Genomic DNA, 24,587 nt, shown 5'->3' on the forward strand with positions numbered 1-24,587 from the left:
AGGCAGCAAATCTGACATGACCTTACTGCTATCACATAACTGCGGGGTGACCTTACTGCTATCACATAACTGCAGGGTGACATTTTCAATAAACATTGCATGCAATACATTATCATTAAGTTCATCTGACTTTTCAAGTCCATGTTCAGACTGTGCAATAATCTCATCAGACATCAGGATGGTCTTGTCAGCCACAAGATTCTTCTCCTCACTTGGTAGCATTGCTGAACATTTGGACTTATTTTGGTCACAGTTCACACAGTAAGACAGTGAGGCTCCACCCACTGGTAACTCTGGGACTTTTGTATATGGTTCTCCTGGTTCCTCCCCCTTAGGCAGTGGTACAGTACACTTTACTGGGGACTCTCCCTCCCACAACTGCCAGAAATAAGGAAAGTCTCTGCCAAGTATGAACTCCACCTGAAGCTCCGCACAGACCTCCAGCACATGATTTACTGTCCCATAACAAGTTTTAAAGTCAATTAGAATAGTCTTACCATACGCCTCTGGTCGACTCTTCACAAACAGTATAATATCCGGATGGACCCTGGACACCTCCTGGCGACAATCCAGGTCAACCAGCAGTGGGATTCCACCCACCAGCAATTCACAGGTTTTTGGTTTAAATCTCTCTGATCTCCTGACCAGAGGACAGTAAGATGCACAGACCCCCGCTCCCATGCACCTCCAACATGGCTCCCTCTGCTCAGTGACGGCCACTTGCTGGTGTGGTTGGTTGCTCTTAGCAACAACATCATGGCGCCTCTGCAAAAGTGACTTTTTAACACTTGGGCACTGGGCAAAAGCACATCCAATTACACAACAGTCCATTCTCATACATCTCAAGCCTGGCTCTGGCTGGTTGGCTTTAGGGACGGCACCCTCACGCTTTTTATCTGGAGAATCAGACCAGGATGCAACTGGGACCTTGGTACAGCAACCACTGGGCTTGGACCCCTGTGCTTTCTGGTTAGCAGCCCCCTGCAGTGCAGTGCGGGGTGTAGCAGTACATGCACTTTGTACAGGAGCTTGCTTATCCAATGTCCTTTGCAGTTGGGCCTCAACAGCCTCCCGCTCTGCTTCAAACTGCGCAAGGTTATAACCCATTTGTTTGGCCATGTCTTCACGGCGCTGTATGTCCCATATACGTCTGACATAGTCCTCTGCTAGACCCATGGCAACTATATTCTTTATGCAGCAGAAACACCAGCTTCAAACATAAGCAATACTGGCCTTATCCAGACAAGACAGTCTCTGTAGGTCTCTCTCCACAGCAACACAGTCTCTGTATGTCTCTCTCCACAGGGACACAATCTCTCATAAGGCTTCCGGCCCTTTAAAACCAGCAGAAACACAGTCTCTGTATGTCTCTCTTGCTCCACAGAGACACAACCTCTTATAAGGCTTCTGGCCCTTTAAATCCAGCCACAAACTTCATGTGCCATTTTCTTGCCCACAGCAATCCTCCACCATATGTGACAATCTGGGGGTTACTCACTCGCTGGGATCGCCATCTCCTGGGCCTGAGACGGTTGGCACATCACAATTTGCAGTCCAGTCAGTGCTGTATGCTTTATACTGACTTCAGTCAGCTTTATTTATCCATTCAAAAAAACACAAGACATAGGCAACACTGCCAATAAAATAAAACCTAGGCCGTCTAGCCACTAACTAACACCACAGCTTCCCTAGCTGTCACTTATGAGCCTAATGCTCAATATCACCAGCTCCACTGGTCTCACCCAGACTTGTCTGCAGCTCCCACAGGCCTAGTGCTGCCTGTTCTCCCACACTGGGAGTCTTCACCTGGGAGCCATCACCTGGGCAGCTCTGGAGTCTCTAATAGAGCTCCACCAGATGGTTTCAGAGCCTCGTTAGCTCTAGGGCTGGAGTGGAGTATCTGGAACAGGAGCTCCACCTGAACTCCAATTCCCACTCCAGAGGCATAGAACTGCCTCTTACAGCCCCACCATGCCACAGTATATAATAGAGCAATGATCCATCAGATCATGGCTCTATTATAATAGTCTGCTGCAGACCACATACATAGTTTGCCGAGCCGGGATTAGCGGCGAAGCGACGCTGAGCCCCGGCCGGCTCAATACAAGTGATCTCTCCTCCGCGATCGCATCAAGGGGGTGAGATTCCCCACTAGACACCAGGGACAGGGGCCACATACACTATTGAAATGCAGCTGTCATCTTTGACCCGCGGTCCCTGGCTGCACATAGCAACTGGGGACCGCGGGCTGCAGAGAAGACTCACACCGGGAGCCCTCTTTGTTTACTCGTAACTGCCGCATGACGGGTATACCCGTCATGCGTCATTAAGGGGTTGAAGTAGATCCTAAAGCCCTTTTCCCGATCTGGGCAGGGTGGACAAATAATGTCCTGATCCAGGAGCCTATACTTAAGGGGTGTAAGCTAATACGAATATACATGATAAATGAACGATGGAAGGAAACCCATACAACGCTTTATGGCTTTAACATTCCCCCTCTCCTGACTTCCCAATAGGAGGACTGAATGCCTGAAATGTAAACAAGCCCATACAAACCTATGGCATGGGGTGAGGGAGTGTGCTCACTCATATTATCAGGTGGTCTCGTATTATCATTGGAAGTTCAGGGTCCCAGAGTCGCTGCAGGTTTTCCTTTTTCATCAATTTAGGCCACCAGATGAGGAGGATACTGTAGTTTCAATCCTAGAAATCAGTGGCGTAGCTACAGTGAAGGCAGGGAAGGCGACTGCTATGGGGCCCCTGCATGAAGGGGGCCCGAGGAAGCCTGCCCTGCCTTCATGGTAGGTACCCCGCTCTCCCAGGGGTCCAGAGAGGAAGAGGGACCCCCACTGCACTGTTCAGCCCCCTCACTGTAGTGCCAGGTGAGTGGGCTGAACAGAGGAGCAGGACCTGGCAGACGGCACAGGAGAGGGATTAAGGACCTTCGGGTCACATGACCCAAAGGTCCTCAATACCTATGTGAAGATCAGCCCGGACTACAGGAGGAGGAAGGGGAAGCCTGGGAGCTGTAAGTGCTGTGTATGTGTGTTAGTGAGTGTATACAGTAGCGGTCTTTGGCACCAAGCATACCAAGCAATCGCTTGGGGCCCCCAACATCCAGGGGGCCCCCACGCCCCGCTCTTCTCTTGTGCTCAAGACCGCTAAGACAGGGCTGCTGCCCCGCTCGCTGCTGTGATCTGAACTGTAACTATAAGCACTCGTAATGAGCGCTCACAGTTACATGCAGCAGCAGCACTGACAGGGCGGGAGCCATTGGCTCCCTTCCTGTCAGTCACTCTTGTGGCCGTAACAAGTGTTTTCCCTGCGGTCACAAGTGGCCGCTCTGTCCTTGTGGTGTCGGTGCTGCAGTGACATCACTGGAGCATCGGCGCCAGGAGAGGGGAGCGCGGCCTCTTGTGACCGCAGGGAAAACCCTTGCGGCCACAAGAGTGAAGAGAAGAGAAGACGCCCGGACCCAGGTGAGTATAAGTGTTTGTTTTATTGTGTTATATACTATATGGTAGGGGGAGCACACAGGGGCCTGTGTAACTGGGGGAGCGCACAGCGGGGGTCTATATAAATGGGGGGAGCACACAGTGGGGCTATATAACGGGGAAGACACAGGGGGGCTATATATAACTGGGGGAGCACACAGGGGGGCTATAGACTACTGGGGCTTCACAGAGGGGTCTATATACTACTTGGGGCACCAGAATGGGGTCTATATACAACTGGGGGAGCACACAGGATGTCTATATCCAAGTGGGGGAGCACACAGGGGGGCTATATACTACTGGGGGAGCACACAGGGGGTCTATATACTACTGGGGTAGCACACAGGGGGTCCATATACTACTGGGGTAGCACACAGGGGTCTATATACTACTGGTGGGGCACACAGGGGGTCTATATACTGCTGGGGAAACACACAGGGGTCTATATACTACTGGTGGGGCACACAGGGGGTCTATATACTACTGGGGGAACACACAGGAGTCTATATACTACTGGTTGGGCACACAGGGGGTCTATATACCACTGAGGCAGCACACAGGGAGTCTGTGTATAACTGGGGGGGCACACAGGGGTCTATATACTACTGGGGCAGCACACAGGGGGTCTACATACTACTGGAGGAGCACACAGAGGTTTATATACTACTGGTGGGGCACACAGGGGGTCTATATACTACTGGGGGAACACACAGAGGGTCTATATACTACTGGTGGGGCACACAGGGGGTCTATATACTACTGGGGGCAGCACACAGGGGGTCTATATATAACGGGGAGCACACAGGGGGTCTATATATAACTGGGGGCAGCACACAAGGGGTCTATATACTGCTGGAGGAGCACATAGTGGTCGATATACTACTGGGGGAGCACACAGGGATCTATATAATACTGGTGGAGCACACAGGGGGTCTATATACTACTGGGGGATCCACACAGGTGGTTTATATACTACTGGAGGAGCACAAAGGGGTCTATATCCAAGTGGGGGAGCACACAGGAGGTCTAAATCCAAGTGGGGAAGCACACAAGGGGGCTATAGACCACTGAGGGAGCACACAGGGCAGCTATATACAAGTGGGGGAGCACACAGGGGGTATATGCAACTGGGGCAGCACACGGGGTATATACGACTGGGGGCAGCACACAGGGGGTTTATATACAACTGGGACAGCACACAGGGGGTCTATATACTTTTGGGGGAGCACACGGGGGGCTATATAACTAGGGGAACACACAGGCGTCTATACACTACTGGGGGAAGCACACAAGGGGTATATACTACTGAGGGGAAGCACACAAGGGGTATATACTACTGGCGGCTGCGCACAAGGGGTATATACTACTGGGGGCAGCACACAGCGGTCTATTGTTGTGGAGTGCGTGTCGAGGGGGGGCCCCCCAGACATAACTTCGCTTGGGGCCCCAGAAATGCCAAGACCGCCCCTGAGTGTATATATGTATCTGTGGGTATATGTATATGTCAGTTTGTGTATATATGTATCTGTGTATATATTTATATGTCAGTGTGTGTATATATGTATCTGTGTATATATTTATAGGTCAGTATGTGTATGTATCTGTGGCTATATGTGTGTGTGTGTGTATGTCAGCAATGTCTAGCACTGGTGTATATATGTGTGTGTTTGTGTATGTCAGCAATGTCTGTAGCACTGGTGTATATGTGTGTGTTTGCTCCCAAAGATGTTCTGCAGCAGCTTCTATTAATGCTGGGCTCTAATAAAAGAACCCACCATTAATATCTGCAGCATTTGCTTTTATTTCTGGTTGAGTATTTCTTATTACACTGAGATGATTTCCCAGTGTACAGTCTACTCATGGTGTATACATCTGCACTAGTGTAATCACATTACAGCGTATATATGTGTGTATGTCAGTGGCGTATCTGTATATATGTTAATGGTGCCTCTGTGTGTGTATATGTGCGTCAATGTCTGTGTTTGGCGGGGGGGGGGGGGGCGTACAGGATTTATGGGGCCCCATACAGTTTTTTGCTATGGGGCCCCATGAATCCTAGTTACGCCCCTGCTAGAAATGATACATACAGTACTGCATGTGGCCCTGAGATGTCTGTCCCAGGTCTGGCTGGAAGAGGCAGTCCCGGATATCCCCCATGGTAATTTCACAACTGAAACTCCTCTTTGGGATAGACTCATAAATCTCAGGGAGCGAAGCGGTTTTTCCTTCATTGGCAAACACTTATATAATCTCACTATCAGCCGCAAGAGATAAGAACGTGTAGTGGCAAACACACTGGGTTCTTTAAGACTTCTCCCTGTCAGCTGACCTGTAGACAGACATTCTGAAACTGATTGGTGTTGGATCCTGTGTTGCATTTATACAATTGTTCTTTCCCTCACGGGGAGAAGTTTGAGGGGCAGGAAGGGGTCCCATCATTCCCATGTTAATGTCTCACCAGGAAACACAACTAACTGGACATGTTCAATTGTATTTTTCTCTTTGTATTGGACGGTGTTATTGTCCATGTTTGTACAAACTTTATATTTGCAAAAAGGCAATAAGAATATATTTATAAATAAAAAAAGACTAAGTGCAAAATCGCAGATTTTTGGTCCCATAAAATGCGGAAAAAAACACTAAATATTAAAATTTAGACTGCTGCAAACTGCCCACAGCAGCCAATCATGGCTCAGCTTCCAGCTCTGGTGAAAGGAAACAGGAGCTGTGATTGGTTGCTGTGGGTAGTTTGCACCAGTCTTAATTTTACACCCTTTGATAAATCTCCCCCTTAGTGTCTCGAAAAGGACTTGTGTGGGTTTTGAGGTGAAAAAATGCAAGTGCTATGAACTTTTAAACATATGGAGATGTGCAAAAATGAAAAGATGCTGAGCAGTGAAGGGGTTAAACTCCATGCAGAATCAGTAGGCCTCAGCCTTGTCACCCATATGGGTAATAGAGCTCTGCAATAGCTTTTCTTTTCTTACTATTAAGCAATACTTGTTCCTCCCTAAATTAATGGGATTTTTTTTTATAATTCTTTGTATACTACGAAACAGTTTGTGGCAGAAGTAAATATAAAAACTATGTATAGGAACCACATTCTTCACACAGCGTATGCAGATCCCATTCACATACTTACTGGTATCACAGCCAAAAATCTGCACCAAATTTTCAGCATGTCAAAAAATAAAAATAAAAAAGCACAGACACTTTTCATTTCCCAAGAAACCTTCTCGTTCTGACACTTTAGTTATTTGTCATTGCTTATCACTTGCAGTCTATCAGTATTTTTTTTTATAGTTCCCTTGATATTTATTTATTTTTAAACCAAAGTTGTTTTTATCTTTGCCATCAGATTTCAGATTCTGGTGTCTCTGATTATAAGAATTGATTGAGGGGACTCGGTCTGTGTGAGTCCAGTACAGTAGTTTTCTCATTGATGTTTGCAAGCTCTGCAGTCATTGGCGTTTGTTGCTAACTTACCCAGAGGAAGGCTGGGAAGGGTTAGGTCATGAATGCAAGCTCGGCTTGCTCTGCAACCGATAAACCCAGGAATTAGAGTCTTTATGTTAAAAATTTTGCTTATGTAGGGTACGTGCACACTGAGGAAATTTGACAGAAAATCTGTTGCGGAATCTGCTGCTCGCTGACTGTGGTGGGAGCACATGTCTCCGCCCGTGTCATAGACTCCATTCTATGCGTGGGCAGATTCCGCCATCTTTCCAAAGATTGAACGCGATCGGCGGATTCCGTGACTGTTTTTCCGTAAATTTCCTCAGTTTGCACATACTCGTAGTTAGCATGGTTGAAAAAAGACACATGTCCATCAAGATCAACTGAGGAGGGGATGGAATCTATCAAATATGCATTCTGCTGTTCTGACTTTCCAAAATTCTTAATGTGGGAACAGGTGTACAGGTCATAAATGTAATGTTCTTATTGCCTTTTTCTTGTAGACAGGAACATCAGTCTCTCCTTGAGAAGCTATCCGCTCTGGAGAGAGAGGTTATCGTTGGAGGGGTAGATTTGTTGGCCAATGCAGAGGAACAGGAGAAACTATTGGATGAATCAAATCAGGAGCTTGGAGAGCGAAGAAGGAGAGCGGAGAAGCTGCGAAGAGAGCTGGAAGAAAAGGAGGTTTGTGGTTAGGAGTTATTGCCCAATAGAGGCCATGGGGAAATGAACAGTGTTACCATCTACAATAATAATACTAATCATCATCTTCATTATCATTATTCATCTTCATCATCTTCATCAAGTCACAGCAGTAGCCATCACATGAGTTTATGCATTTTAATTAATAACATAAAAGGAATTTGTCATCAGAAAATAGAAAATGATCGTTAAATCATGCAACTTTCATTCTGACCACTAAGCCTAAATCGTTGAGACTTTGTGTTCTGTCTGTGATGATAAAGAGGTGACTGCTAGGACGTGATGTGTGCAGAATTAGGGCCCTAGTACACCAACAGAAGTCTGACAGATTTTTATTAACCAAAGCCAGGAATGGATTTGAAAAGAGGAGCAAAGGAGTCTTTGCTTTAACACCTGTTCCCTGGTTATAGTCCATTCCTGGCTTTGGCTGAAAAAATCTGTCAGATAATCTGTTAGACATCTGTTGGTGTAATAGGGCCCTTACAGTAAAAGGTGACACCAGTATATAGATAAGAGTTGAACCTACTCTCTCCCTTTGTACAGGTCACAAAGCATACTCGCAAACCTGACCTATAGACATGTAGAAATCATAGAGCAGAAGGTGACCTGATTAAGCGCACATGCAGACAAAACGCGTTGTCCTACTCTTTTTTTGCTTCCGTCATAGAGTTTTAACCTTTCATATGCAGTAAAGCTACAAGTTTTAATTGACTACTGTAGTGCTGGATTGACACTTTCTTCACTACGATTTCTACATGGGTTTATAGTTTCACTATAACTTAAAGTGTTACTGTTATTTGCAGTAAATTGTGACCTTTTTGTAAAGTTACTGTTTGGTCCCCTGAGGGGAGCGCGCTTCTCTCCCTAGTTTTCCAGATTCAGTTCATTTGCTTCATTAGAGTCTATGGAGTAAACAAGTCGGATGTCCCTGCTGGTCAGTGTATCTCTGGGTTACAGTGGTTCTCAGGAGTGATACCTGGTGTAATCGGGAATCTTCGACATGTTAGATGTTACTGTGAATACTGCAGTTATAATAATGAGAGTGACTATTAGGTGATGGGCATAATTATACAGTCTGGGGGTATGGGTGCTTTACATTGAGGGGTGTGTATGCCTAATACACATCCCCTGCGTTTATCATGCCGATCACCTGATATGCACTCCTGTTATTAGAATATCATTTTTTGGGTTAGCTATGGGTCCTCTTTAAAGCTCTTTATATTTATTTGGAATTTTGCAATTTATTCTTGGTATATTTGTGTTTGCACAGCAAGAGCGGCTGGATATTGAGGAGAAATACACAAGCTTAAAGGAGGAGGCACTGGGTAAAACCAAGAAACTGAAGAAAGTGTGGACCATGTAAATGGCAGCAAAATCTGAGGCAAGTTGTTCAGATAATTTATTGCAGTGTTGCTTGATGCTTTAAGACCATATTACAGTAGCTGTAGATTGTGGCTGGACCACAGATATACATTGATCATTGTAATTGAGTTTGGTGTTAAATGTTAAACCAGTGTTTAACCCCTTAGCGTCCCATGACGTATCTGGTACGTCATGGTGACGCGTGGGGAGTTCAGAAAGGGGGCCCGCCGGGACCCCGCTCTAAACAGCGCTGCTCCCGCCTGTGATTGGCAGCCGGAGAGCGTCTCTATTAGCCGGCACGGGTCCCGTTGCCGCGCCACCTAACTAAGCACTTCAATGCAGAGGTCAAACATGACAGCTGCATTGAAGTGCTTTATACATAATCTCCCTGGTGTCTATTGGGTCGGATCTCTCCACCCCCCCCCCCCCCCCCGCGCGCGCGATCGCATCCGTTCTTCTAGATTGCTATGGCCTGCAGCAGGCCAGTGCAATTTATCAATGATGTGACTGATCTTTGCTGTGTATATACACAGCATTGATCTCTATGAGAGAACAGTGCTGTGTATATAGAAGTCCCCCAGGGGGACTTCTAGATAATGTAAAAAAAAAAAAAGTGAAAGTGTTTTTATTAATAAAAAAGCCCCCTCCCCTAATAAAAGTCCAAATCACCCCCCTTTTCCCATTTTATAAATAAATAAACATATTTGGTATCGTCGCGTGCGTAATTGCCAGAACTATTAATTTATCACATTCCTGATCTCGCACGGTAAACGGCGTTAGCGCAAAAAAATTCCAAAGTGCAAAATTGTGCATTTTTAGTCGCATCAAATCCAGAAAAAATGTAATAAAAAGCTATCAAAAAGTCACCTATGTGCAATCTAGGTATCGACAGCGACTTGAGGAACATGCATAACAAGTCAGTTTTACCCCTGGGTGAACGGCGTAAACACAAAACTCCCTGAAATTAAAACAAATTCCTTTTTTTTTCAATTTGACAGCACAAATGATTTTTTTCCGGTTTCGCAGCATATTTTATGGAAAAATAAAGTTAGTCATTGCAAAGTTCAATTGGTGTCGCAAAAAATAAGGGCTCATGTGGGTCTCTAAGTGAAAAAATACAAGTGCTATGGCCTTTTAAACATAAAGTGGAAAAAGCAAAAGCGCAAAAACAAAAATTGGCTTTGACCTTAATGGGTTAATTACTATAAAAGTGTATAACTTGTGTTTTTAGACAACTACTACACCAGCATTGTACAAAGTTTGATCGAAATTCTTTTTTCTATGTATATTACACCATGGGTCTGGGGTGCATCAGGAGCTGACACTTAACATTCTAGCTGCCACAATCAATAGCAATAAAGGGATCTACACAGGCAGTGGCGCCGCAATGATGAGGCGACCTGAGTCGTCTGCCACCAGCTGTTATCATGAGGGTGGCATTCAGTGGTGTAGCTACCACGGTCACAGCGGTCGCCGCCGCGACCGGGCCGCTACTGTACTGCCACTGTACTGCCCGCCTCCCACTCCCTCTTGTGACCGCAAGCAATGTTTTGCCTGCGATCACAAGAGGAGGCTGGGACGGCCCCTGGCTGACTTGCGGGGCTGGGAGCATCTTGAGGGCAAAAAAAACAGGTCCCGCGAAGCTCCGCCCCCTCCGCTGGAAGCCCCGCCCCCAGCGGCGGTAAGCCCGCCAGCGCGCGTGACTAGAGGAACCATTCAGGTGAGTAAAGATTTTTTTGTTTTAAAGGGCATGATGGGGGTGTAGTGGTATGGTGGTGGAACAAGAGGATGATGGGGGGTATAGTGGTATGATGGTGGAACAAGAGGATGATGGGGGGTGTAGTGGTATGATGATGATGGAACAAGAGGATGATGGGGGGTGTGGTGGTATGGTGGTGGAACAAGAGGATGATGGGGGGTGTAATGGTATGGTGATGATGATGGAACAAGAGGATGATGGGGGGTGTAGTGGTATGATGATGATGGAACAAGAGGATGATGTGGGGTGTAGTGGTATGATGGTGGAACAAGAGGATGATGGGGGGTGTAGTGGTATGATGGTGGAACAAGAGGATGATGGGGTGTAGTGGTATGATGATGGAACATGAGGATGATGGGGGGTATAGTGGTATGATGGTGGAACAAGAGGATGATGGGGGGTGTAGTGGTATGATGGTGGAACAAGAGGATGATGGGGTGTAGTGGTATGATGATGGAACATGAGGATGATGGGGGGTGTAGTGGTATGATGATGAAGGAACAAGAGGATGATGGGGGTGTAGTGGTATGGTGGTGGAACAAGAGGATGATGGGGGGTGTAGTGGTATGGTGGTGGAACAAGAGGATGATGGGGGGTGTAGTGGTATGATGATGAGGGGTGTAGTGGTATGGTGGTGGAACAAGAGGATGATGGGGGTGTAGTGGTATGATGATGGAACAAGAGGATGATGGGGGGTATAGTGGTATGATGATGGAACAAGAGGATGATGGGGGTGTAGTGGTATGATGGTGGAACATGAGGATGATGGGGGGTGTAGTGGTATGATGATGATGATGGAACAAGAGAATGATGTGGGGTGTAGTGGTATGATGATGATGATGGAACAAGAGAATGATGGGGGTGTAGTGGTATGATGATGATGATGGAACAAGAGAATGATGGGGGGTGTAGTGGTATGATGATGATGATGGAACAAGAGGATGATGGGGGGTGTAGTGGTATGATGATGATGGAACATGAGGATGATGGGGGGTGTAGTGGTATGATGATGATGGAACAAGAGGAAGATGGGGGGTGTAGTGGTATGATGATGATGATGATGGAACAAGAGGATGATGGGGGGTGTAGTGGTATGATGATGATGGAACAAGAGGATGATGGGGGGTGTAGTGGTATGATGATGATGGAACAAGAGGATGATGGGGGGTGTAGTGGTATGATGGAACAAGAGGATGATGGGGGGTGTAGTGGTATGATGATGATGATGGAACAAGAGGATGATGGGGGTGTAGTGGTATGATGGAACAAGAGGATGATGGGGGGTGTAGTGGTATGATGATGGAACAAGAGGATGATGGGGGTGTAGTGGTATGATGGAACAAGAGGCTGATGGGGGGGTGTAGTGGTATGATGGTGGAACAAGAGGATGATGGGGGGTGTAGTGGTATGATGATGGAACAAGAGGATGATGGGGGGTGTAGTGGTATGATGATGGAACAAGAGGATGATGGGGGTGTAGTGGTATGATGATGAGGGTGTAGTGGTATGATGATTAAGGAACAAGAGGATGATGAAGGGTGTAGTGGTATGATGATGAAAGGGCAGGAGGATGAAGGGGGTGGTAGTATTATGATGGAGGTGTTTGTAGTATGATTATGAAAGGGCAGGAGGATGAAAGGGGTAGTAGTATGGTGATAAAGGGGCAGGAGGAGGGGACAACATGGGGGGCATCTGTAAGGGGGATAAAATGGGGGGCCATCTATATGGGGGATAACATGGGGGGCATCTATAAGAGGGACAACACAGGGGGCCATCTATAAGGGGAAACATTGGGGGCCATCTATAAGGTGGACTACATGGGGGGTGTATACAATAGGGCATGCACAGAGGGGGGCATGTACTTTAAGGGGGGTCACATAGTGTCAGGGCTACCTACTAAATGAGGGTGTAAAGGGGACAGTACAGATGTGCAGTTTTTAGAGAGATGATGGTGTCAGTGTGAGGAGCCTAATATGTCTGTCTGGCAGATTCTGTGGATTCGTGGCCCAGAGAAGTTCTCAAAATCGCCCACAACAGATGGAGAAGATGAAAAGGGAAGAACTCCGATCAGAGAAGACGTCCCCTGTGAGTCACTTGATATAACTGCACTGTAATGTATATGGTGTATAGATCCTGTGTACAGTGCGTCCACCTCTATATGACTGTATGAAGTGATATTGGTCTATGTACAGAGGATTATATTCAGTAGCAGCGGTGGTGTTAGTCACTATGAGGTGGTATTATTTGTTACTTGTTATCTGGTACTGTGTTTTATTGGATTTAGTATACTGGATTTGGTCAGTAACAATATGGTGGTGATGGTTGTGGTGTGGCGGTAATATTTCCCCTTGTGTACTGGTAATATTGGCAATATTGGTCTCAGTAAACAGGATTTGTTTAGTAACAGTATGGCGGTGATAATATTTCCTGTATACTGGTATTATTGGTAATATCAGTCTTGAGATATATATATATACCAATAGCATCGAAAAAGGGGGGGGGGGCAAGTTGACCTCTTGCACCAGGGCCCAAGAGACATTAGCTACGCCCCTAGGGGCGGCATTCAGTGGCAGATTATAATATGGGCGGTTCGGGCGGCCGCCCACATTATAATCCGCCACTGATTGTACCATGTACCAGAGACCCCCTGCGCCCGGACAGCATCTGTAATTAGATGCTGGGAGCGGGGGAGACTGTATTCATAAGCGCCGTGGTGTAATGAATCAGCCACGCGGTGAATATAGTCTCCGGGTCCGGGTACCGGGTCTCCGATACCGGCATTCCACGTCCGTGATCCGTCAGGATCACGGAACGTGGGAATGCAGCCTTTAGTCCCCCGGCTGATGTGCGGCTGCCCGGGGTGTCCCATCCTGTCTCCGGCAGCGCGCGCATCAGAGAGCTCCCTGTGCACTGGAAGTCACAGCCACAGGCGCACGGGGAGCTCTCTGATGCGCGCGCTGCCGGGGACAGGACAGGACACCCCGGGCAGCCGCACATCAGCCGGGACCAGACCAGAGAGGCTCGACGGGGGAACGGATGGCAGGTGAGTTGTGTGCTGTTTTTTGTTTTTGTTTTATCTGCTGTGCAGGGGGGGGGGGGACCATATATAAGGGAGAGGGAAGAGGGGGACCATCTATAAGGGGGGGGAGAGGGGGACCATCTATAAGGGAGGGGGGGAAGAGGGGGACCATCTATAAGGGAGGGGGAGAGGGGGACCATCTATAAGGGAGGGGGAGAGGGGGACCATCTATAAGGGGGGGGGACCATCTATAAGGGGGGGAAGAGGGGGTCCATCTATAAGGGGGGAAGAGGGGGACCATCTCCTAAAAGATCAGCACCCTCCTCTCCTGACATCCTCTGTGCTGCTGGGACTTCTCCTATAGGATTAGCACCCTCCTCTCCTGACCTCCTCTGTGCTGCTGTGACCTCCCCTATAAGATCAGCCCCCTCCTCTCCTGACATCCTCTGTGCAGCAAGGGACCAAACATTATGTTTATTGGGGACAGCAGTTGGGGGGGGGGGCAGTAGTGGATTATAATGTGGGCGGATTGACCGGGGGGGGGGCGTCATCCTATAGTTCGCCTCGGGCAGCAGAGAGGCTAGAATCACCCCTGTACACAGGGGTTCAATCCGTACCACCCAGAATCCTGAAGGCCTTCAGAGCTGCCATGACAGATCCGGTAGTACAGCCTGCTGATTTGACAGTCCAGTGCAGTGCACCAGCGTTAGTACCAGTAGATGAGTGTCAGGCTCCATGACAGGACACTAGGGGACCTGCACACAGACTGGCAGTGTCAGTCAGAGGAGTTTATAATTGTACAAATAATCAGTGTATGGATTTGCATCAGTACAATAGAAATAGCAGGAGTATTCTACAAATAGGACATACAGATAGAGCCGGGTGGGGGAGGCAGAGGGTTCTGTTTGGTGTTGTAATTATGTAATTCACAGGAAGTCAGACGATACAGGACAGGCCACTTCCTGTTACACATAAGAACAAGCAGTTTTCTGGTGGAACATCATAGAATGTGGTCCCTTGCTAGAGGGTCAAGGAGAAGAGGTGTTGCAAACAATGGCATTGTAAAACATGGGTGGCCATTTTGTGGAGACCTGCTGGCAGTTTTGATAGCACCTATACAGAGGTCTGGGAGGGAAGTCCAACCATTCCTAATGTTGTGCCACCTCTGCCGCTAGTGCCCAGGTGGTGTTGCTCCTGACCTGCCCTCTCAGTGATGACTGATAGCTGTAGCATCCAGTCAGGAAACTGCTAACGCTTATTCATAGCTGAGAGAATTCTCTCAATACAAAGCACTCTGGGCACCTAACAAGAAGATTCCATCTCCTGGACACTTGCAACGGTGGTTTGTAACTTGTGCTGCCAGGGAAATACATGTCTTTTTGGACCTTCCCCTAGCTTATCACTGGGGATTATATAAAGCGAAACCAGTGGCAATAAGGTGATCAATATAGAAAGTTGTTTTATCGAGATCCCTATTATGCTTTGTACAATTAAAGGCATTAAAAGTCACTATGCCTTTCAAGCGTTCCAGGTCGGGGGGGGGGGGGGGGGGAGTACGCATTTTGTTGCTTTGATTAAGATCAGACATTAAATCATTTATCAAAATGTCAATAGGAAATTGGTTTATTGTAGACTCAGACCATTCCTCCAGACCTTTTCCGCCCCCTTAACACGTCCGGAAAAACCACCCAGATTTTCTATCAGGAAATCCGGACAGATTTCCGGATGCGTAGACTTTCATTAGACACGGACACCCTTCTGTATTTTTCCGGAAGGGTGTTCCTTCCGGAAAATAGAACCTGATTTTTTAGAACCGGTCTATGGGAGCGCCCGAGCCCCGGGCGCTTTCCTCATGCACATCAGGAAAGCGTCCGGAGTTCCACTCACCGGACCTCAGGAGTCTGCTCCCCCAGGCCTCCTTCTGCCGCTGCTCCTGGTGTGTCCCATCCTCCTGCTGTCTCCTCCTCCCCTCCCTGTACCTCAGCAGCACGGACACCCACCCACCTCCCAGACCTGAGCAGTGCCCCGGCAACCCCCGCGGCACCAATACCACCCCGCAGCAACCACCCGCTACTGCCACTCGCGACACACACCCATCAAGGTTGCAGAAGTACAACTCCCATCATGCCCTGCAATCGGGCATGATGGAAGTTGTAGTTCTGCAAGCTGTGACCATCCAGTTTGCAGAACTACATCTCCCATCACGTCCTATTTTTTTCTTCTGATCAGGAAATCCTGAAGGCTTTTCCTGAAGGTAAAAACGGATTACTGTCAGGAAATCCTGGTACTTTCCTGAAAACATTTGAGGCCTCCTGATCAGGATTTTCTGACAGTAAAAACTGACACGGACGTGTGAAGGGGCCCTTAGGAGTTATTTTTTCGTCTCTTCCGATAAACCTTGCAGATCTGAGGTCCATGAGAGGTTCATCTGAAGCGTGACACCTGTAATACACTCCACTACAAATAATAGTTCTCATATTACATTTCCTCTTCTAACTACGGTATTACATTTTATGTTTATACTAGTTTTTTTGGTTGTTTGTTGTAGCAGTAACAAAATCAGCCAATTTTTGTAAAAAGCTATTATGAAAAAATTGGTTGAAAACTTGGACATTTGGGGGGGGGGGGGCAAGATTGTTGTACAGTATGTTTTGCAAGATAATTTGCAACATTGTTAAAGGTCGACAACCTTTTACTAGTTTTAGGCTACATTCACGTGCCCGTAGTGGAGAAATGTGCGTCTGTAGTGCTCCATGCTACACCAAGCACTACATTGGCACATCATTAGCATGGCGATCTGTGCCGCAAGTTACATTCCACATTACAGCAGGTCCTATTTTTGCAATGTCTCACTGACGTTGAGAAACGTGATGGTGTCTCTGCTGCGTTTTGGTTGATCTTCCTGAGGTCAAACATCATTCTCTTGAAGATCCCATTTTTGCGGCACAGATCGCGGCCCTGTACTCACGTATGGATGTGTAAACGGAGCCATTGAATAACATTGGTCCTATGTACGTGTGACTGTAGCCTTAGGCTTAGTTGTCCTTGCACGGTTTTAACCCCTTCCCATACGATGACGTAACTGTACGTCCTCACGCGGGTGGGGGAGTTTAGAGCGGGACCATACGGCGACCCCACTCTTAACCCCCACGGTCCCGTGTGCGGCATGTAGCCCGGGACCACGGCTATTAGCAGGCACAGTCCGATCGCCGTGCCCTCTAATTAAGTATTCAGATGCAGCTGTCAAAGTTGACAGCTGCATCTGAATACTTTATTTTAGCCTTCCCTGGTGTCTAGTGGTGTGGATCCTTGCATGCGGCACCGGCCGGGGTCTGCGCCGTAATGGCACTGATCCCAGCTCGACATTCTATTGCATTCTTAAGCAATAGAAAACTGATCTCATCGATCTATGCTGTATAATTATACTGCATAGATCTCAATGAAAGATCAGTAAGCTTATACTAGAAGTCCCCCAGGGAGCTTCTAGTATATGTGTAAAAAAAAAAGTGTTATTAATAAAATGCCTCCTCCCCTAATAAAAGTTTGGATCACCCCCCTTTTTTCCAGGTTATAAATAAAAATAAATAAATAAATAAACATGTTTGCTGTCGCCGCGTGCGTAATCGCTTAAAATATTAATTTATCACATTCCTGATCACGTACTGTAAACCACGTAAGCGTGAAAAGATCCCATAGTGCAAAATTGGGCATTTTTGGTTGCATCAAATCCAGAAAAATTGTAATAAAAAGCGATCAAAAAGTTTCATATGCGCAATCAAGGTACCGATAGAAAGTACACATCATGGTGCAAAAAATGACATCTCACACAGCCCCATAGACCAAAGGATAAAAGCGCTATTAGCATGGAAATAGAGTGATTTTAAGGAACATATATTTGTTAACAATTATTTGAATTTTTTACAAGCCATCAGATAATATAAAAGTTATACATGTTAAATATCATTTTAAACGCACTGACTTGAGGAACATATATAACATGTCAGTTTTTCCATAGGATACATGTCGTAAAAAGGAAGCCCCCCCCCCCCCAAGAAAAAGAATTGAGGTTTTTTTTCTATTTCACCGTGCATATAATTTTTTTTCTGGTTTCGCTGCATATTTTTTGCAAAAATTAAGTCTGCCATTTCAAAGTACAATTAGTGACGCAAAAAATAAGGGCTCATGTGGGTCTGTAGGTGTAAAAATGCAAGCACTATGGCCTTTTAAGCACAAGGAGGAAAAAACGGAAGTGCAAAACCGAAAATTAGCCTGGTCCAGAAAGGGTTAAAGGTTTCCTACAAATAATGAACTGTGCTACCCTTCACTTTTTATAGATGGCCGACCTACAACAAGAACACCAAAGATAAATCCAGGGGTTATTGGAGAATATCAGGCAGTTGAGTCGTGAGCTCCGGCTTCAGATGATCATCATTGATAATTTTATTCCACAGGAATATCAGGTAACGTTAGAACTGCTCAGTTATCATCCTGCTCTGCACTTCAGTGCCCTGTGCCATCAGCTTGTAAACCATATACCTCTGGTCAAACGTCTTCATGTTATAGGGAATCATACTGTACCAGGCTTGTTTCCTTGAGAAACACATAGGGAGAGATTTATCAAACATGGTGGAAAGTGAAACTGGCTCAGTTGCCCCTAGCAACCTATCAGATTCCACCTTTCATTCCTCACAGACTCTTTGGAAAATGAAAGGTGAAATCTGATTGGTTGCTAGGGGCAACTGAGACAATTCTACTTTACACCCCTTTGATAAATCTCCCCCATGGAGTTCAATAAATGGATGACTGTCTCCAAGGAATAAAAAACATTGCCACCAGTTTCCGTTTTTGTTTGTTCACCCATATTCACCCCAGATGGCAGCGTTTCATCTCACTCAACTCAAGCAGGTTATATGTATAATAGGTTATAAATATAATGTGATGCCGGAATCCCCAGGGGATTTGTTATACTGGTTGCAGTGCTTCTGTTTAGACTTTGTTTGGTAAAACCACGTGGAGAAAACATTTATCTTAAAAGCACAGAAATTTTATATTAAAGTAAAGTGATTCACACCCAGGCCAGTCTGTGATTTCCATTGCTAGAAATCTCTGATGTAGTCTCACAGTTCCTGCACTACAGCACGTTTAACTTTAGTGTTTCTATATGTATACATGTATCTGTGAAAGGTTTTAGTGGCCAAGACAACTGGTGTTATGGGTCATTGTTGTTAAATTGGAAAGGCTAAGACACTACAGTAATTAAAGGGATACTCCAGAGAAAAAAATGTTTACAAATCTGTATATCTTTTTACCACCAGTGGAATTGAAAATGACTTCTATTTAAAAATGTCAAGTCTTCCAGTACTTGGTAGCTGCTGTATGTCCTGCAGGAAGTGGTGTATTCTTTCCAGTCTGACACATTTCTCTCTGCTGCCAACTCTGTCCGTGACAGGAACTTTCCAGACTAGTAAATCACCATAGAAAACCTTTCCTGCATTTGACAGTTCTTTTCAGGGACAGAGGTGGCAGCAGAGAGCACGGTGTCAGACTGAAAAGAATACACCACTTCCTGCAGGACATACAGCAGCTGATAAAGATTATAAGTACTAGAAGACTTGAGGCAGCACGGTGGCTCAGTGGTTAGCACAGCAGCCTTGCAGCTCTGGGGTCCTGGGTTCAAATCCCACTAAGGGCAACATCTGCAAAGAGTTTCTATGTTCTCTCCGTGTTTGCGTGGGTTTCCTCCGGGTACTCCGGTTTCCTCCCACACCCAAAAACAAACATTAAATATAAAAAAAAAAAAAATTAAAAAAAAAAAATAATAATTTTGCGTTTAAATAGAAGTAAATTACAAATCTCTGGCCTTTCCTGGTACTGTAATTGGGCCCTAAAAAATTGCCCAAAAAACAATTGTATTCTATTACATTTAGTGGGAAAAACACATTAACCTGTCAGTGTCTGCCAACACCTGGCAGCCCATAAAATAAACAGCTGTAGGCAGTTGGCACCGTCCATTGTGTAGTCTGGTTACTGCAGCCCAACTGCCATTGAAGTTAACCCAGCGCCAACTTTACACAGCCAACTGCTTCTGAACGTTCAATCTGTATGTGGTGTAAGAGGTGCTGTGTTTTTTTTTTTTTTTTCACATTATATTTAAAAAAAAAAAATGTAAAAACCTAGTAGCCTTATATAAATTCCTTCCCGCAGGTCTCCTATTATTTACACTAACGTTCTGAAAATTTATACAACATGTAGGTGTTACATTCAGAATTACAATGTAAAGAAGTGATATCCATCTATTTTATACTGATATTATCAGATTTTATCAAAAATAATCAAAGTATATCCTCTTTTCTTCTTTGCAGGAAGCGTTCATCAAAACCAGAAGCCGTAATTGACTCATTGCTACAGTAGTGGTTTTCTGGCCTGAACCGTGAAGAACGCTATTGGCTGCTGGCAGAATAACGGCCCGAAATGGAGTTGTCGCCCTATGTAAACTGCAAGAAGGAGGAGGAGGAGGAGTATCTATCTAGGGTGAAGCCACACAAGTGGCCATACCATGATAGGCCATGGCAGCACAAGGTTTCTCATACAAAATCGTGCAACTATTGGCTGCCACCCACTTGTGTTTAGGACACTCATGGACACAGTGCTACTGGCCAAGGCATGGTCACGGCTAGCATTTGCAATTCACTGAAAATTGTTGGCTGCACCTGGATATGCCACTGTTTAAATCTGGTGAAAGAATAGGTCCTTCTCGCAAGCTGTAGCCATGGTGGATAGCACTGCGTGTAAGGCCCCTATTACACGGGGCCATGTTGAGGAGCAAATGAGCAATGTCAGCGCTTGTTTGCTCCCCATTCTCCTCTTGCTTCCGCCGCTATTACCTGTGTCAGCAGCAAGCCGGAAGGCCGCAAGGAGCTGCTGGGGGGGGGGGTTGCCTGGGTGATCGCTAGATTGTCCGGGCAGCCCATAGAGGATAGCGTGGTCTGCTGTCTCTGCTCCTATTCCATAGAGTGTAGGCAGCAGATCGTTTCTGTCCTGGTCTTTGTCTTTCAACATGTTGAAAGACCAACAACGCCAACGATCAACCGACATCATTTATGTCGGCTGATCGTTGTCTTCCATTACATAAGACGATTATCGGCTGAATACGGCCAATAATCATTTCGTGTAATAGGGCCCTAAGAGTGCTGTTATACTTTCTCTCTCAACATCATCCACACCTTGTGCGAGCTTCACAGTAAATCTATACCATGGGTCTCCAAACTGCGGCCCTCCAGCTGTTGCAAAAAGACATTTCCCATCATGCCTGGCCAGCCAAATCCAAAGCTTTAACTGTCCAGGCATGATGGGAGTTGTGGTTTCGCAACAGCTGGAGGGCCGCAGTTTGGAGACCCATGATCTTTACTGTGATGCTGGGAACCATATAGGCACAATCATGCTGATTGTTTCCCTTTAAGGAAAAACACCACCCCTGCCCCCAGGCTTTGTGTGGTAGAGTAATCACTTCAATGGAACTGAGCTGCGAAACCAAACCCAAACTGGGGACAAGAGTGTTGCTATTTCTGGAAGATAGTGGCCGTGTTTTTCTAACATGCAGTTTTTGTGAGCAATGTTGCACCCTGGGGTAACAGGACTCTAAAAGCAGGTAGATTGTTTCATCATTTAAAGAGCTGTGCCACCATGTTTATATATAACTCTGCCTACAGCCACAATGTGTCCTAGTCGCAGTCTGGATGTTATTTCACAGCAAAACAGCTCCATTGTCTTTACAACTTCTTCTACTTTATATTTATTTGATGTATATTTGTGTGTATACCTGGTGCCCTAATGTACAGTTTTTTAGTTGTATTATTTTTGTGAAATAGCTTAAAATAACTTGTATCCGTTTTTATACCATACATTTAACTTTGTTGTCATTGCGTACTGATGTGACAGCTAGAGATGAGCGAATTTTTTAAAAGTTTGTTCCAACTGGACTTCCGGATTTTTTCGGAAAGTTCGGTTCGACCGACTTTCGGATTTCTTCGGATTTCATAGTTTAAAGCATCTATATGATACGGGGGTAGGGTATTTGGTTGAATTTAGGGCTCTACATGTCAGTAACATCATTATCTTTTCGATATCTCAAAGTCAATTTATTTTTTTAGACTTCAATATTCACCATTACAGGGTCTATGCAGGAAATTCACCATTCCTGGGTCTATGCAGAAAAAAGGTCACAAATGCAGCGAAGGAGCAGCAGTAGTCAACATGGAGGCCAGGCACCAGCAACAGTAGTCAACATGGAGGCCAGGCAGGATTAGCAGTAGCCAACATGGAGGCACGGGCAGGCACACCAGTAGTCAACATGGAGGCCAGGCAGGAGCAGCAGTAGGCAACATGGAGGCAAGGGCAGGCACACCAGTAATCAACATGAATGACAGTGAAGGCCCAGCAGTAGCCAACAACAAGGCAAGGGCAGGCACACCAGTAGTCAACATGGAGGCCAGGCAGGAGCAGCAGTAGCCAACTTGGAGGCAAGGGCAGGCACAGCAGTAGTCAACATGGATGCCAGTTAAGGCCCAGCAGTAGCCAACAAGGAGGCAAGGGCAGGCACAGCAGTAGTCAACATGGAGCCAAGGGCAGGAGCAACAGTAGTTAACATGGAGGCCAGGCACGAGCAACAGTAGCCAACATGGAGGCCAGGCAGGAGCAACAGTAGCCAACATGGAGGCCAGGGCAGGAGCGGCAGTAGCCAACATAGAGGCCAGGGCAGGAGCGGCAGTAGTCGACATGGAAGCCAATGAAGGCCCAGCAGTAGCCTATATGAAGGGCAGGGCGGGAGCGGCACTAGCCGACATGGAGGCCAGGGCAGGAGCGGCAGTAGCCAACATGAAGGCCAGGGCAGGAGCGGCAGTAGCCGACATGGAGGCCAGGGCAGGAGCGGCAGTAGCCAACATGAAGGCCAGGGCAGGAGCAGCAGTAGTCAACATGGAGGCAAGTGAAGGCCCAGCAGTAGCCTATATGGGCAGGAGTAACAGTTGTAATGGGGTGACATGAGCAGCGGAAGCAGAATAATAAGGTCCATGGACAGGCGAGAGGTAGCAGGGAAGCAGCAGCCACAGTAGTAATGGTGGAATGACCAGTAAGGTCTTGTTCACATATAGGCCATAATAGAAGCAGAAAAGGTTCTACATCTTGTTGACAACAGGACCAAATTCTACTCTGTGGTATCAGGAGCAGGTGTCACAAAGTCCTTATCTATCCATGTGACGTTCATTTTGATGAAAGTCAGACGTTACACAGTATCACAGGACAATCTGGTTCTCCTGGGACTGACAATATGACCCGCTGCGCTGAAAACTCGCTCGGATGACACACTGCTGGCCGGACAGGAGAGTATGTCCAAAGCAAATTCAGCGAGTTGTGGCCAGACATCTAATTTTCCCACTCAGTAGTCCAGGGGATCAGGGACGTTAAGTGGCAACGTAGAGTCCAAAAACACCTGGACTTGCTGTTTGAGGCGTGCCGCCATGTCATGCTGCTGTGCAGGTTCTCCTGTTACCCCGGCCTGTGGCTGCATGAAAGTGTGCATCATGGATATCAGGCTCAGACTGGTGCCGCTGCTCATGCCACCCAAGCTGCTAGAGGAGGATGTGGAGGAGGCAGCGCTGCTGGTGTGGCCCTGGTGGGAATGGCGTGAATGAGAGCGTCGTGTTCCAAAGGCTGCCACTAACTGTGCACCCAGCTCCTCTCTATAATAATTTTTTTTTTTCCTCCCGTAGGGAAGGGTGAATGAATTCACACAGCTTGTTGCCATAACGTGGGTCCAGTAGTGTGGCAAGCCAGAACAAGTCCCATTGACGAATCCGTTGCAAGCGTGGGTCGTCCCGAAAGCATATCAACAGCGCTTAGCCATTTCCACCAGGGAGTGGTAGGAGATCCCGCCTCCGTCTCCACAGCATACTGCCAATGGGTACTGCCTCCATCCTCCTCATCCTCCTCATAGCCCTGCATATCCTCCTCTGGCCCCCATCTGGTCTGGCAGGAAGGCTCATCTCCTTCTCCTCCACCTGTCTCCTCTAAGAGTTCCTGTGCGTTCAGGTCCTCCTCCTCCTCCTTCTCCTCAAATTCCTCTCCCTCCTCTTCGGCCAAGCTTTCCTCCAACGACCCTGGCTGCGTCAGTGGCAAGACCTCTTCCCCCTCACCACTGAGTTGCATCAGCATCAGCTCCAGTACATGAAGCATGGGTATGATGGCGCTCAGTCCTGTGTCTTGCCCACTGACCAGAAAGGTGGCCTCCTCAAAGGGTCGTAGCAAGCGGCAGGTGTCACGCATGAGCTGCCACTGCCCAAGTTCCAGGTTACACAGGGGGGTCGCCGTGTCCGCTTGCATTAAGAGGAAATCAGTCAAGGCCTTCCTCTGCTCATAGAGCTGGTCCAGCATGTGGAGGGTGGAGAACCACCGTGTGGCTACATCGCAAATGAGACAATGGTTGGGAAGACCATTCCTCCACTGCAGTTCGAGGAGGATGTGGTGAGAGCGACTTGAATGGCTGAAATGATTACACAGCTTTCGAGCCATTGACAGCACAGTCTGTAAATGGGATGAAGACTTTTTTAAATTTATTTATAAATCTTTTATTTTCATATCCCGAATTAATTACATTTTCAATCATAATACATTACAGACTATATAAACTTTTAAACCCCTTACCCTCCCTCCCCCCCACCCCTGAGGTGACAGTGGAAAGAAAGAAGAGAAGGGGGAAAAAAAAACACCCAAACCATAAAATCTGAGCGAACGTGCTCAT

At 46.7% G+C, this 24,587-nt stretch overlaps 1 pseudogene; it reads left to right on the top strand.

The window, feature by feature from the left end:
* LOC138782702 (kinesin-like protein KIF3A) overlaps positions 1-18,387 on the top strand; it is a 38,855-nt pseudogene extending 20,468 nt beyond the window's left edge.
* The last annotated feature ends 6,200 nt before the right edge of the window (positions 18,388-24,587 follow it).

Source organism: Dendropsophus ebraccatus, chromosome 1 (genome assembly GCF_027789765.1).
Source record: "Dendropsophus ebraccatus isolate aDenEbr1 chromosome 1, aDenEbr1.pat, whole genome shotgun sequence".
In the NCBI taxonomy this organism is placed as follows: domain Eukaryota; kingdom Metazoa; phylum Chordata; class Amphibia; order Anura; family Hylidae; genus Dendropsophus; species Dendropsophus ebraccatus.